Genomic DNA, 12,766 nt, shown 5'->3' with positions numbered 1-12,766 from the left:
TTTCATGTAATAACTCTAGCATAAGCTTTAAAATTACTGTTATAAGTCGTATGTACAATGAGTGGGGTACTATACAATCTTGAAAGGTGACAGTGAATGTATGCATCCCCTAACAAACGGGGGCCAAACTCTTAGCCATGACAATAACTCTATAGAATACCTTTAATAACTCTATAACTTTAACATATAATCCTTTTCATGTATTAGCCATTTATCTAGTAAATGTATTCTTAGTATGTTGTAATCATTGAAATAAACTGAAATGTTTAAACTGTTGAAAAAACTTTGTTTAAACTTAAACAGAAGAACAAAAATAACCACTAAAGAACATTCACAACGGCCAATTGAAATGGTTGAAAATGATCGAGTATTCGAAAAAGGTACTGAAAAGTGGAGGCTACCATCCACGCCCCATCCGGCCTTACTGGAAACTGAGGATATAATTAGACATGAAACACCGTACAATTTTTCTTTACGGCAAATTGACAATTGTAACGAATGCTTATGATAAATATGAATAACGTTTGACCTGAATGACCTTCATCAGTTCAACTTTAATACTCTACCCCTCCTTTGTTTGGAGAAAACGCTTGTTTACGTTTTTTCTTTAGATTGCTTGTATATTCTTTTAATACTACATTCAAGATACGAGGTGCCGGGTGATAATTGTAATACAATGTTTAAAGGTCTATTCAATATGTAGACATGATATGCAAGCAATGTTAGGCATCAGATGAGCTTGATAAACACGTACGGATATGCTTACTAGATAATTTAAAGAAAAACTGAATATTACTGAGTAGCGTCTATCAATAAAGATATACGCAAATGTATATATTTTCCGCGGACAAGGACGGCAAAATGTAGTTTTGATTTGTTCGAAATTTCATCCATATTCACATAGGGATACTTAAATGGCTATGGGATTAAAAGATAACATTTTGTTTCCGTAACGGTTGATGTTATTATTTTTCTTAGTTTTTAATAGTCATATAAGTGTTCTTGGTCCCGTTTGGAGACCAGAAAATATTGCCCCATACATTTATTTAGAGATGTGATATTTTAGATCTTTGAAGATCGTTCAGTACGACATTATCTATGTGTCTGTGGTACTTGTGGTTCTTTCTGTTTTGCTTTTTTTTAAGTTGGGTTCTTCCAGTATTCTCACTGTAATGTAAAATGTTGATCTTTGCAATTTTTATAAGAAAATACGTCTATACTAATAATATTGTCATATTACTGTAAAAAAAATAAATACAGAATCCCTAAAGAAAGCCCAACACGGCAAAATTGAAAATGTTGTAAAGACTTTTTTCATAAATATAGAAACCCTATATGAAATACATAAGGAATTATAAGAAAATATATACTAAAGTAACTGTTCTTGTACCTTGACCCTTAAAGATGTATATATCTTATCAACATCTATTTTCATAACGTGAATACCTTTTACCAATACTGACATCATACTTAAGTTCTTCCACAATTTTCTGGTTCTCGATCATCAAATACCAGATATTTAGCTAGTTACTACGCCAACTGTAAGAACCGTTACTTAAATAGTCTCTAGATAAATGTAATTACTCGGAAGTCTGTCACAAGTGAATAAAAACAAATACTAGGATTGTATTAAATTACCAGGAGGAACTCATTCAATTCTCGTTTCCCTAATGCTCACTGTCTGAAGAAATATCAAACAATATAATGCTCCAATATTTTGTTTGTCATTTGAATATTCGCTTTAGAAAAGTCAATACCAAACTAAAAACAAAATATAAAAATCAAGATCAATAAGGTGGGGCGGAATTCATTGAACGCATGTCCTGACATAAGACCATCGACATGGAGCCCAGCAGGACACTAAACAGGACAGGGCACACGGACAAAACGAGACGGTGTGTAATTATAAATAATTCAAAACAGGAACCTTATTCACATTTCTAGATTTCTAGAAATGCAACTGCTTGTATATAACTCGACTGATATATAAGCACTGTCAAACTAGGTAAAGTCAATTAATATAGAGCCATTTGATATATTGAAATAATATTAGCAAACTTTAACAGACAAGTGGAATAGTGTCATTATATAGGACAAGTAACGTATTTAAATTAATAAAAGAGATTAAAATGTCTTTGCATATAATGAAACATAAGGTAATCCATATGATATATTACAATTAAAATATCAGTGAGCTCCACTAAAGTCCAAGATTATTGAAATTCTAAAATCGAGTAACTAGGTTTCTTGATACGGAAACATTTGCGAATGTCAAGAGTTCAACCTAGATTATGTCAAACTTTAACAACAGTACGATCTAAAAATATGCTATGTCACATTGCCTATAAATAACATGTCTGTTAAGTTACCCTCTGAAAGACGAATTTGTATTTTGATTTTGTCTCTGCAACGTATTATTTATGTCCTCTAGCACCGGTTTCAACAAATTTTAACATTAATACAATTCAGTATGCAAATTCATTTTCCATTTACATGGCAAATGATTAAGCAAACACGATTCTGTAACAATATACAAAGGGATCACTTTAATCAGCAAGCGATAAAAATTACTTTATTATCAGCATTATTTGTTTAATCTACAGGTAAATGCCCTCTGCTGTCTCCTCTACAATGTATTGTAAACACATAACAACTGTTGCAAAACAAATTATAACGTAATAAGCGGTAAATGAGCACAATTAAAAAGAATTGTTTACAGTAATGTTATATTCATTTTTGAAACAAAATAGGTTGCACAACGAAAACGATGCATTTGGGAAAACCAACATTTATATCATGTCGGTATTTAAATGATAAATTAAAAAGTCCAGACTATGCATTAAATGTATAAATGTATGATGTAATATGTAAGTCTACAGATTATAGTTACTGCATTTTGAATCAATTAATCAATTTAGAACAAAATAGGAACCAATACTTTATTTATATTGAGTATAAGCACTACAATCTGGACCAGATCTGATATCTTTAAGCATATTTTTGCGTTCTCAATCTTCAAATACTAGAAGAATAATACTAGTTGAAACGCCTACTGCAAAAACCGTTACTTAAATAATCTCAGGATAAATGTAATTACCACGATGTCTGTCAGAACTGACTAAGAACCGGCGCTAGGATTGTCCAAAATCTCCACCGTTAAACCCATTCAATTATCGTTTCCTAGGAGAAATATCAGACAATATTATTATTGCCTTTTTATCATTTGCTCACTCTGTGTTTACATAGTTTCTAAATATTTATTTTACGTGTTGTTTATTTTACTTGTTCTATCAAGAAAATTATATGAAGCCGGAAAGTAATGCAACATTCATAAATACAACCTCGACAGTCGACACATAAAAACACGTTGATGCATCAGCAAAGTGTAAAGCTCCGCCGGAACAAATTAGTATACAGTTATATAATAAATGTGATTAGGTTGTATGTGTTCATACGGCGGTTATCATGGAACCTTCAATGTGACATGTTCGTGTCATTCCATTAAAAGCAGCGAGGAGTCCCCAAGTAAAAAGAATGTGTGTGCCCTCAACAAGAAAACAATGGGCGGGTGTAGATAAAATGGAATTTTGAAAGGTAATCAGAGGTTATGAAGCCTGCATATCACAAATAAGCTGTCAAAAGACGAATTTAAAAAGCAGGCCATATATTCTTAAGGTGTGTAAACAGTATCCAAGTGAGGAATACTGGAACCACCAACTAAAAAAGTCAAATTTAAAGAATAAAAATTACCTTAAGCTCATCAGTTATGACGCGCTGAACGATTAAGGGTCAGAGCTATATTTACCCTGAAAGTCGCCGAAGACGAGACCAGTGATATAGCTTTTCATCGTGGTTAAATAGTCTGCTAGTTTCATAATTAGTTTGATAAAAAGATAGAAATCTAATGAGTAAACGCTTAATCTAACTCATAAAGCTACATAAATTGAATTGTTTCATGTTTGTTTATCAAGAGGGATGTTGCACTTATTCATTTTCCCTCATGTACAGATTCAATCAAACCAAGTCTGCGGTTTTCTTGTAATTTTGTTGTGGTTAATGTTCCGAGGGATTACTTTATTTCTAGATTTTTATACTTCACAACAGCAGGTGTCAAGTCCCGTGTGGCAGCTGTAAAAAGTTGCCCCGTACTTCACCTCAGTGTTGTTATATTTTTCTGGTCCTTCGGGATTACTAATGCCAGCACTATTAAGTGTTGTGAACTGAGTACCGCTCACGCCGGTGTTAGTGGGCTTGAGGGATGTTGCATTTATTCATTATCCATTATGTACAGACTCAATCAAACCGAGTCTGTAGTTTTCTTGTAATTTTGTCGTGATTTATGCTTCCGAAGTATAACTTTGTTTCCAGATTTTTTTTGTTAATTTAAAATAACAAATATCAAATAAACAGACGAAGTAAATTCGCAAGTGAAATCAAACCGAGCAAGTAATACATTTTGCATGCTTAACAGATTCTGTTTATCTATTTTATCCAGGTTGACTAACCATAAATTTCAAATGTCCCAGTGCAATTTCTAGTCCAATATGATTTCTGTAAAAACAAAGGACTACAAGTCTCCATATGCGAAATCAAGTGTCACGGAGATATTTCGCCCCTCCGAGCATCGAGCTATCGACACACGCATAACAAATTCGATTCACTCCCTTTTAAGCTTAAACACATGCAATTGATATACCTTATCACTCGCTGATTATAATGCACCACGACTCACCAGCATGTATTGCATTTATGATCAAATTTTTGTAGAATGTATTTTATAAAAGCTATGAATATAATTTTACTCGCCGGTAATACTAATTAGAAACATTTCATGCTGTTTAAATTAATAGACACCAAAACATGATTAAAATGCTTTCAACGAGTAGATTACAGGCACGTAGAAATACTTAATAATTATCAGACAAAACAGATGGCCTTGCTGATAACCAAATGAAAATAGCTTGACAAGCAGACAATCTTCTTTGCAATCTTACTTATTGAATTATTGTATTCCGTGGTCAGTATCAAACGATATTTATATCAGCGTATGCATGTAATATCTATCAAGGACAATTTGATTTCATTTTCTATAATCAGAAGTTCTATATTTATGTTCAGTAGGTGTAGTTGTCTACTTTTGGCCATACTACCATTACCCTTGTCATAAAATATGAGCACAGATATGAACAAGGAAAGGCGGAACTCAATCTACAATGTCCACAACAAACTCCAGCTACACATAGAACCATCAGCACGGAAAACTAGCAAGGCACCAAACAAAACGGAAGTTAGGACAAGAACATAGCAAAAGCACTAATAGGAAGTTAACACTTTGAGTTTGACTATCAACATTGAATGACACTAAATGCAATTTCGAATAATTTTTAGAGACGACTTTACATAAATGTAAGAAAAGAAAGGAAAATTCACTTAATCATAAAATTTCAAACTAGAGAGGTTTCTGCAATAAAAATGCAATGAAAAAGATGTTCTCCATCTTAATTATTGATATTTACACAAGACATGTAATGCATCTTATGCTGATGCAGATAATTGTTTACATGCCGTTGTTTGTTATGTTTATTCTTTATCGATTAATACCACGACACAAACCAGTAAGTAACTACTTGTTTATATCTTTGAATGATTAAATGTAACATATGTATTAAAACAATTAACGCAAATTGATTAGTGCACAGTAAAATAAAATGAAGAGAAACAGAATCCCGTAAGAACGCCCAAAACGGGCGCAACTGAAAATATTGCAGGCTCGGATTAAATAAAAAATACCTGCTATATGTTGTGGTTTAGATACTTAAATACTTTAAATTCTTTACCTTATTATATTTCCATGGAAATGTATGTCATTACCACCGTTACTTTTTTCTTTCAACAGCGTCTGATATTACAGCTTCATTCACAACGGCAAGATTACGTCATCCGCAGCATGTATATCACCCCACTTCTTGCGAAATGAAATTTCCGGTATGGGTAAAACTAACGGAAACACTAGTTGTATGTTAAATTATATCATATATGAAGAAAATCTATAAAAGCTGCAGACCTCTAGATGAACCATAATATTTTAATTAGAGAGAAAGATTTTACTTTTAAATACATTTTTAAAATTATCATAAAAATAATCATGAATCTTGAGGCATTTCGCTTTAAGACGTACATTCATTTACATCAAATAAAAATAGTTTTCATGTAAATGTTTAAAGATAACTGTCCTTAAAATTAAGGAAATCAGGCATATTTCAATATTTTACACTAATCCCTTTCGCAATACTGACATTATACATTGAACTTAACTTACTTCGCACTTCTGTGTTCATTGTCACAAAAATGTTTGTGGTAACGACCACTGAAAGAATCATTACTAAATAATCTAAGGATAAGTGTAATTACAAACTGGTTAAGAACCGGCTATATTTTTGCTCTAAATCACCACCAAAAATCCATTGAATACTCAGTCCCTAATGGACACAAGAATAGAAATCAAATAACAAATTGTGAAATATTCTGTTTGATTTTTGTATATTTCCTTTAAATGCATCTAGAAATGAATCAAGATGAAAAGGAAAACAGCTACTTTTCATAAAATGACAGTAACATTAGCGTGAAGCTTTAAAATTACTGTTATAAGTCTTATGTAGTAACATGTGCCATACAATGAGTGTTGTACTATACAACCTTGAAAGGTGACAGTTAATGAACGCACCCCTAACAAACGGGGCCAACATCTCAATCACACGATCACTTTACTACTCTTGCCCGCCCTTTTGCTAGCGTTCTGAGAAATGCTTGCATAAATTTCTGAGGTTGCATGTATAATATTTCATGTGTTTTAAATGCTACACACAAGATACATACGAGGTGTCGGGTGATAATTATAATACAATGTCTAAAGTGTGTTCAATATGCAGACAATGTTAGGTATCAAATGAGCTTGATAAACACGCACGGATATGCTTATTACATAATTTCAAGGATTACTTAATATCGTCTATAAATAAAGATTTACCATGTTTACTCAAATGCATTTATTTTCCGCGGTCAAGGACGGCAACAATGTGCTTTGATTCGTTAGGAGTTTAGTCCGTATTCACACAGGGATACTGAAGTTGCTATGGGATTAAAGGATAACATTTAATCTCCGTTACTGTTGATGCTACTTAGTACCTTAATTTTTATTTAGAGGTTAATACTTGGTTGCTGCTCGACATTATGCCCGAAGATGTGCATAATGGCATGGGGGCCGCAGGCCCGAAGGACATTATGAACTCGAGGGCCATTATCGCATGATGGCGAGCAACAACCAAGTATTAACGTCTTTAATACCAATGTCCGAAATACGGCATTTAGACATCGCCACTTATCTTGGTTGTCGCCCTTTCTAAGAAACAGACAGTTGTCAATGTAAACAATCATATGTCATTCAGTTTAACCCTACGATTACATTTGAAAACATGACAAAACAAAATAAATATGAGACAATGTTGATATCAATAAATACTCTATATATTTTTTGTGATAATGACATTTAGTGCCAGTTTTTTATGAACATTTGTGCCTTCAAGGACGGTTTCCGAGACTGATGTCTAGCTCTATTTGCCATCGATCCGATCTTTTTTTTTATAGAAATCTACCGTCAAATTGAAATCGTTTTTGGAAGTTTTGAGGGTTATGTTTTGTCTTGGGTAGAGTTATTGTATTCTTTTCTTGAATTTATAAATCTTCTATATTAAGCTTTGTTGATTGATATTGATAACGTGATTTAAATTAAACTTAAAATTTTGTTTTCAAATGACTACAGTTCATTCAACGTCAGCAGCCATCTTGAAAGTAACTGAGAGTTGATTACGTCATTTTGTACGTGCGCTCATTCACTCACCCATTATGGAAAAATAATGCCGAGTAGCAAGGCGTCCGAAATTGCATAATGACATAGATGTTGGCATAATGGCCCTGAAATACCCTAGATTTTGTTACTATATATAGTAACATAGGTATTAAAGTCATATCAATGTTATTTGTCCCTTTTGGAAACCGAAAAAGTCTCCCCGTGCATTAAATTTTCGATGATGTGTTTCCGATTCATGTTCAGCACGTCATTATTGTTGTGTTCGTTGTTTCTGGTGACATTTTTTGTTTGACTTTAATTCTAGTTGGGTTATTCCAGTATTTCTCACTTGTATAGTGTTAAATCTTGACCTTTGAAAATTTTCAACTTAATTTGTGTGGGGCCATACGAATAAAACACTCTTCAATGTAATTTTAGTAAAAGTCCTTTTATACTCATTTTTTTATTAAACGTAGCTCAAAAAGTGAGTAGGATATTTCTTGACACTTTATTGGCTCAATAAATCCGAGCCTTTTGCCGTTTTGGCGTTCTGTATACATGTATATTCATTTTCCCTACTGTATTTCTTGATAGACTATACAGATATATCGACAAATGGCATCTTCTAGATACTATACTTTTCTTTGCATAATCTTACAGTAAAATGTCTAGCATATATGACTCAATAAGCATTGGAAATATTCATTCTACTTTCACTTTGGACCAATTTAGTGAAGATCAGTTCCATTGCGTAGCGTATTTCAAATGTTTTTCTTAAGTATACTAATGTTCCCATGCTTAAAAATTCGTTGTTTTTATTTGAAAAAACAACAACAAAAACCGAAAGGGTCGGAAACAACAAGCTGTAAAACACGTCTTCCTCCATTGACTTACCTTGACCTTCAAACATGGCCGACAATGCGAAATCACATTTTGTAAAATTATATGTATTCTTAAATGATGCTAAATGTGTCAATACTAGTAAACGATACCATTAAACATCGCATTAGAATGTTAATTCATCCCACAATTTATCAAATTATCATACTGAGCATATGTTGTTTAGCAACACCGTGATCAAATGACAATTTTCAATCTATCATCTGTTTTGTACAATACCTCCTTATTGTAAAAAAAAATATATATATATATATATATATATTCTCTGTTTAACAGTAGTATACTTTATGGCCACCGAACGTTAAACAAACCGATTAAAACTTCCAACACTGTCAATCTGGCTGGAAATCCTGATCTAGTACATTTATTGGTATATGATCTTTTCAGAAATAGATATCACAATAAAATCATCAGGGCAAGTGATCAATGAAGAAAAGTAGAATATTATGATATTTCTTCATTAGCAAATTCCGCGCCATTAGGGGAAACAGGCAGTATATGTTTAGCATAAAATTTCATCTATTTTGACGTTTGACAAGAAATGCTAATTTTCTTATACTGGTGAGTTTGTCATGTTCTTGTATTCCTAATAGGAATATATTAATTTTTTTTTTGATAAAGGCAATTCTTATCTGTGTAATATATTTTGGCTAGTACAGTTTGGCTTGTAAAATAATCTGTCACGTATTCTCATTTAAATAAAGATGAAAATATTTATTTCTAGTCATAATTCGCTTCCGTAACCCTAAATATAATCTAAAGGATTTGATAACTTCTCTTTATTAATACTAAAAAATAAATTTGTAAAGAAGAGTGAAATAAAAATGAATTGAACTATCTCTCTATGAAGTATAGAAACTGTATAACAGTATAACTAAGTCTACACTATTAGAAAATTAAAACTATGCGATGACATCAATCTGATATTCAATTATCTAATGTATAATCAATTCCTTATATTAAACCGTAATATACGGATAAACATTACTCTGGTGTACAAAACAAAATATATAAATCTACGGTCCTTAAACTATTCTGTCTGCGAAAGCTCGAGTTTTGTAACGCTATATTACTGAACTAATATACTCTGAATAGATATAGTTGATATAGTTTGTTATGATAAATGATCAAATGCTAATATTGTCTTCTTACTGAAAACGAAAAAAATTAGGTCCGGAGTTACTACGCTTTGCTGATTGTTTTAATGATATGTGCATGATTTTATACCGAAATCGTTGTTAGTGATATACATAATATCAGTCTCCTAACACTTATTACAGTATTATACATTACTCCCCACAGACTGCATGGGTCACTGGTTCAATATTCGTGCAAGTCATTTTTTTCCATCACAAATGCTCCTGGATATTGAATCTACTGGTCGGTCATCTCTCACCACGGATAATGAAATCAAGTAGGATTACTGGTCATTGGTTCTTGCCGGCTAGTTAGGTGGATCGACCATCGAAATATGACCAAAGATTTGTTTACATCTGCATGATACTCGGAAAAATTGGTTTCAATTAGGGATTTATATCGTCACTGTAAAAAGGTAAATGTAAATAAAGTTGGTGTTTTTTAATCAAAGAGAAAATTAATAAACTGTTTAGTTTGAAATAGAATTTCTGGTAATGTATAATCGTTTTAATCAAAGTCAATATAAAAAGAAAAAAGCGTGAAAGATAAAACATATATTTCAGGGAGATAAACAATGCACACGCCTTTTTAGGACTGAATTCCTTTTTAGGACTGAAATCGATGGAGTATTCATTTCCCGACAGCAATACTAGCCTTAATGTATGTCGATGAAAAATCAAGACGTTTTGTTAAATTAGATTTAAAATGAGACAATGTACAGTGGCACAGTACAGATCTTACAACAAAAACCGTCAGCTTTTGCCAAGTTAAAATTTTGAACCTAAAGACCAGAAAAAAATATGTAAGACTTATAAGTCATTCAACTTGTATAACCTGAGGTTAATACCACGAATCATCTTCAACGTAATTCGCCAAAGTACAAATTACTGTCTCACGGCGCAATATCAAAATAGAAAAAACAGAATCCCTAAAGAAAGTCCAACACAACAAAATTGAAAATGTTGCAGGCTCGGTATGATTGAGCCTGTTCATGGATGGTACTGAAAAGTGCAAGTTACCGTCCACGCCCCCTAGCACCAACTTAAGCAGAATTCAACATTTAACACGAAACGGTGAAATTTTGAAATTAGAAACATCCGCAGATGTGTTCATACGGCGGTTATCGTGGAACCTTCAATGTGACACAGTAGTGCCATTCCATGAAAAGCGGCGTATGGTCCCCAAGTAAAAGAATGCTTTTGCCCTTAACGAGAAAACAATGGGCGGAACTAAATAAAATGAATTTTGAAATAGGATCTGAGGTTATGAAGCCTGCATATCACAGATAAGACGTCAAAAGACAAATTTAAAAAGCAGGCAACATATCCTAAGGGTGATTATACAGTATTCAAGTAGGAATACTGGAACCACCCAAGTTGAAAATGGCCAAATAGAAGAAACTGAAAGTACCACATAACATGTATACACAAAAATAATGTCGTGCTGAACGATCTTCAAGGATCGAAAATATAACATCATTGATTAAATGTATGGGGAGACTTTTTACAGCCGCCACACGGCACAAATAACACGGATATGACAATAAAAAAGAAAAAAACAGAATCCCTAAAGAAAGTCCAACACAACAAAATTGAAAATGTTGCAGGCTCGGTTTGATTGAGCCTGTTCATGGACGGTACTGGAAAGTGCAAGTTATCGTCCACGCCCCCTAGCACCGGCTTAAGCAGAATTCAACATTTAACACGAAACGGTGAAATTTTGAAATTAGAAACATCCGCAGATGTCAAGTCAACAGACATTAGGTAACATTTGATAGTTGTAATTATATAACACGTTCGTCATTATTATATCAATATCTAAAATAAGTCCATTATTGAAAGAACGCAAACGTTTTTTTTTTTCGTGTTTTTTTCTGGACAATATGATCAAATGACACTTTTTTGTGCGAATTATATTACAATTATATTACAATTATTATCAATCGTCGAGGAAAAAATGAACTAATATTGGTATCGTATGATATGTGGTTTGCTTACTATGTTTACATCTTTAACAGAAAAAGAGAAAATTATATAGTGTATAAAAGTTTAAAATGTGTCACCGTTAAAATACAAAGCAAACGTTATTCAATCATTGGGAAAAGTTACGCATTTATGTAACCTGTAGGAGTAAAAAAAATCTGGAGACAAAGTGATCCCTCGGAAGCATTAATCACAACAAAATTACAAGAGAATTGCTGACTCGGTTTGATTGAGTCTGTACATGAGAGATAGTGAATATGTGCAACACCCCTCACGCACCCTACCACAGACTTGAACGCTACTCAATTTTCAATACTTAAAATTGCTGGAATCAATGATCTCGATGGACCATAAAAATATAACAACACGGAAGTGAAGTACAGGATACCTTTTTACGGCTGTCACACGGCACTTGACACCTGCTGTTGTGATGTATAAAACTCTGGAGACAAAGTGATCCCTCGGAAGCATTAATCACAACAAAATAACAAGAGAATTGCAGACTCGGTTAAATTAAAACATTAATTTACCAAAACAACCTACTTAGGCAACAATGTCTCTTGGTTTTTTTGTGATTAACTTCAAGTACATAAATTCTTACATGATATCTATCTTCATATGCATTACAGAAATGTAGCAGTTTTTTATACAAAACACTCATTTATTCATGATATTCTTATTAAAAAAAAACGAATTACTTTGCAAACAAAACATTAAGTTAAGGTCTTTACTTTGCATCTTAATATGCAAAAATTAATGTACACCGACTTTTCGTTAGCTAGATCGTCATTTATTTTTAAAATCGAGCAAAACAAAGTACTGTGTTACTATTATAAAAGTGCATACCAAATTGTGAGCCTTTTTCCCGGTAAACTTAAAGAATTTTCTATGATCATACAAT

This window comes from Ruditapes philippinarum, unplaced genomic scaffold (genome assembly GCF_026571515.1).
Source record: "Ruditapes philippinarum isolate M1 unplaced genomic scaffold, ASM2657151v2 ctg405_1_1_1_1, whole genome shotgun sequence".
Taxonomy (NCBI): Eukaryota; Metazoa; Mollusca; class Bivalvia; order Venerida; family Veneridae; genus Ruditapes; species Ruditapes philippinarum.
Note: the sequence above shows the minus strand (reverse complement) of the source record.